Genomic DNA, 4,922 nt, shown 5'->3' on the forward strand with positions numbered 1-4,922 from the left:
GTGGGTGTATGTAGGATTAATTACACGTATGTAGGACTATATACACGTATGCAGGACTATATATACATATATCCATGTATACTGCATATGGGTATATATGTATATGCATATGTAAGAATATATGTTTGCTGCGTTGCCTGAGAGATTTGCGAAGTTCTAGCTGCGTATGTTTGTTATGTATCTCTACGATAACTCTCCCTGGCACAGTAGTAGGCGACGCTGGAGGGGGGCCGGCGCGTCACGGTCTGCGAGGGGAGGCCCTGCGCCGCCCAGATTCGCCGGCCAGATAACCGCTCGTAGGAAGGCTGTTTCGGGAGGGGGTGGGGGTGGCGCAGGGGGGGAGGAGGATCATTCGACCTGCTCTGGCACGCACGCATATATTAACACATAAAAGATATCACATTACGTACAGATACATAGACACGCTCATACACAAACACACGGATACGTACACGTACACGTACACACACGCAGACACAAACACACACACACAAAAAAACACTCAAACACAAACACACACACACGCACACACTAACAAACAAATAATCACAAACACACACACACACACACCGGTATTTGCCTTAGGATTACTCGTGGGAATATTAAATCCGCGGCTGAATACGAAATCTCCTTCGCGAGCTGAGATTGCTGTTCTAGGAGGGTGTTGATGGGCGCAGGGGAGGGGGGTGGGGGGAGGTGAGTGGGTGGGGAAGGAGAGGGGGTGGTAGAAGGACGTTGATGGGAGGGGGGGGGGTTGTAGCTCCGATAACCATCGCTTGTATTTCCTGTACGCTTGCACAAAGTGAGAGAGAGAGAGAGAGAGAGAGAGAGAGAGAGAGAGAGAGAGAGAGAGAGAGAGAGAGAGAGAGAGAGAGAGAGAGAGAGAGAGAGAGAGAGAGAAGAGAGAGAGAGAGCTGTACAACATGAGCCAGAACGATATAAAATTCACTGCAACTGATCCGGCACTCCGCCCTGCGTCACCCAACACTCAAGCGGCAATTTCGGAGCAGTAATGACGAACTCGTTGCGCGCTCATGATAGTGCCCGGCGAGGCCGTCCCTCCCTCCACCCCGGATTCTGGCCTCAGTTTTTCCCGCCGTCAATGGTTATCATCACTGGCCCCGAGAGAAAAGGTGTATAATCTCCGGCTATGGAATTATTAGTATTAAACTTCGCCATTACGTTTTTTTATACACCTCTCTCTCTCCCTCCCCCTCCTCTCCTCTCTCCTTCGTAGACCCCCTCCCCCCCTCCCCCTTCAGCGCGAACACTATGCTGCGTTCGTATCCTTGGCTGCGACTTTGTGCGCCAGGATATCTGCCCTGTTCGATCTTGGACACGTCAAAACAAATGTGGATTTTTATACATCACACGAAACGGAACACTGATTTTTACTTTGAGGAACTGTATCACTTAAGGTTACCAGACTCTTTATTTTCAATTATTCTGTCGACTTTTACGAATTTGGAACAAAGAGGAAATATGCAGTAGTCTGTCGGACTTGATGGGTGAAGGGGAACAGCGGTCACTTTTTTGTTGGTAAAGCGAGCGTTAATCATGGGAAAATTATAACTCAAAGTCATATAGTCCCGGGCTAAACCAAACTGTGGGAGTGGCTTCCCTTTGATGAATCGACGAAAATGGTAATAAAAAGGTTTAAACAATCTGATATGCAAATCACATTTGTTGCACATTTGTTGCAGATATGGTGTTGGATAAGATGCCTCATGATGAAATTGAGTCCACAAATAGAGTGCTTTCGTTGACCGAATACAACTGAACACACACACACACACACACACACACACACACACACACACACACACACACACACACACACACACACACACACACACACACACACTTACAGTCTAATGCTACAGACTTAAGAAACCTGAGGGAATATAATGTAAATGGCTGTTGCAAACATATGATATTGATGATAATGCAAACACTGATGAAGTTTCCGTTGATGATGATGAGGACAAAGACACCGATGATACTGACGACGGTAGCAAAAAGGATCTATCAATATCCTGACGTCAGATGGGAAACAGAAGTGGCAGAAAACCAGAGACTGTTTTTTTTTTAAATAATCTCCGGATGATGATACTGAGTTTTAAACTAATATAGTCTGGGCATCTTTTATACCTTGCTAACATATCGATTGTATTTTTGGGATCTAATATTGTCAAGTATAAGGCAGCGTAGAATGTAATGCAGGAGAGGTTCCTCAGTATTGACATTCTCTGGGAACTCGATTCTCTACTGCTCAGTGGCACCTATAACCCAATCAAAGACGGTGTAGTGACTGCATCCCTTCTCGTCACGGTGCGGGGGATTGTTATGGGTTGACAGCCAGTAAATGTCAAGAACGAAACAGCAGAGGGAGAACCAGCTTGAACTCAAACTCGATATTGAAGAGGAAACATGGAACGCAGATTTCCTTGCATGCCTCTTGACGTGACTGATGCTGGGAAGTAGAACAGTGTCTTCAGCTATCCTGAACGGTTCTGTCTCCATATTCACTTTAATCAATTCCCACACGAATAGGGATCCACATTATATTGACAGTCTTACTTTGTTCAGGCGATTGTAGCTTGAAGAGACCTGTATTGGTTGAATGTTATCATCAGGAAGAAGTTTTGAAGAATATGGATGGCTCATAGGAAGTCCCTCAATATCAAAGAGCTCAGCTTGTAAGAAGGATGAATCACTTGAGATTGGTCTTGCGTATGTTTAATCTCCACAAATGCAAATCCTGCTTTTCCTGTGTGTTCTTCAAGTGATCTATCGGTGAGAAAGTTGCTATGGCTTGATTAGACATCAAGAATTGGACATTTTCCTTAAACTACGTGATGGAGCTAAGATTACATAGAGCTTTTGGCTGGGGTAAAGTGTTTGCATGAAAGTGAGCTGATGGTGGAACCCAAGGTTCAGGTCTGCTGTATCAGGGATGGGGAAGGTCTAAGCCACTTCTCCTTATAGTAGCAAGGAGATTTAAAGAGTCTAGGGAGTGCGGGATGCTCCTTTTCCAGGCTGGACGTTATTGAACCTCTTCTTGTGGTAGTAACGCCATGTTCCGCGATGGCTAGTGGGTCATCGTTACTTCTTGATATGATCTTGCTAACCAATGCAGGCACCATTTGCAGAATTCTCGGTTCTAATGGAACTGAGTGTGATTCTTCTCTCAAGTTGGTCAGTCTAATCCATCTTGGTGCATCAGGAATAAGGCGCATACACTAATTTCGGATAATTTCTGGTTTTGAAATTTGACCTGACGTTAGGTTCATCAAGGCTACAGAACTATGTACATAGAACTATGTACATGTACATAGAAGGAACGCAAGACATATTGTGCGGACATATCTGAACAAGTAAGCCTTTCCATGGCACTAATGCAAGACTTAGTCTTTTCTAGCAGTTATCTGAGCTGGGGCGGTGAGTCTTTCTGCGTAATAAAAATAAACTTCTAAGCCTTTGTGCACACTCACCCATTCTGTACCATAAGGTCAGAAAATTCGTGGTTCTGATTGGGATTCTTCTTGGTCAATTCTGTGCTCCTGTGCGCCTCTACCTTCTGCCATAATTCACGAGATTATGCATAATCGCTCTTAATTATTCATCTTGCCTTAGCTACCTTCTTTTGAGAGTCTTGAATTGATAGCCTGACTGATTTCCTAAAGTTGTTTTTACATGTTTCACTTTGGATAGTATGAGTTGCATGACCTGATGATAGGTTTGACATTCTGTGTTCATATCACTGGGTCTGTGATGACAGTGCAATGATGATAGAAATCACTGCTTTATGTCTGGGACTGTTCTCGCCAGGAAGACCAGCGATTAGTGAGTTGTGGGTGAATGATGTCTAGGCTGTATGCGGGCACTTTTGCCGCTGGCTTTTTTTCCAGTCATCTCTTCTTCTTTTCACATGCTCGGCTAGGCATTATTGGGCGATTGTCGCAACCTCTGTATGCGCCTGTTATTAGATCGTCTGAGCAGGCTACGCATTCTACTATTATTTTTACCTACTGTTTTTACCACTACTACCGCTAATTGTATTAGTAATAATAGTAAAAGAACAAATGATAAACAATTGCAATAATTAAATAACAAATCATATATAAGTGCAATAAAAAAGTAAATAATACTCAATGAAAATAAATGAAAAACCCACAACAAAATATGCATCGCACAGCGCGGAAGCAGTTTACTCCGAACACCTGCTTCCAGACCACACGAAAGAATCCGTGGCGCTGCCTCGTACTCTTAGCAGGGTCTCCCACCTGCGTTTACACGGAGGCGAGGCCGTGGCAAGGCAAGCTCTGCCAGCTCGCCCGCCGCTCGGGACCCCAAGGGAAGGACGTGGAGCGCCATGGCCATTACTGAACGAAGAAGTGAGTAGCTCGGTTCCCTAATGATATCAAGAACCCGTGGCCACATTTCTCACTGCGTACATAGGTGGGAAATTCACTCTTCTTACTGTCATGTAGACTTGACTTACTGCCAGCGGGGTCTAGATGCCCGTGTGCGAGTCTTGCCTTTGAGTTCTCATTAACTCCTTGAAAAGGGGGGGGGGTTACCCGTGTCTCTAATATCACAAGGCTATAATTACCATTATTATTGTTTTTTTCTACAGCGCATTAGGTTTCACCCCGTTTACGCATCAACCTAAGCGTACCTACTCTGCAATGTGCTTTATTTGAAAATAACATTTTCCACCACTCTCTAAAGTGACAATTACACGAATGGATACAAGAGAGAATACAGCGGTTTATCCTACTTAATTTCTGTAATCTTAGCCTCGCTCCTTAACCAGCCTGGTTTTTTTCTGAGAAAGGGGTCCATTCTTACTTACATTTATTAATCTTATCTCATACTGTATTATATTACGGTGTGTAATTTCAAAAACTCATTACTAA

This window comes from Penaeus monodon, chromosome 14 (assembly GCF_015228065.2).
Source record: "Penaeus monodon isolate SGIC_2016 chromosome 14, NSTDA_Pmon_1, whole genome shotgun sequence".
Classification (NCBI taxonomy): Eukaryota; Metazoa; Arthropoda; class Malacostraca; order Decapoda; family Penaeidae; genus Penaeus; species Penaeus monodon.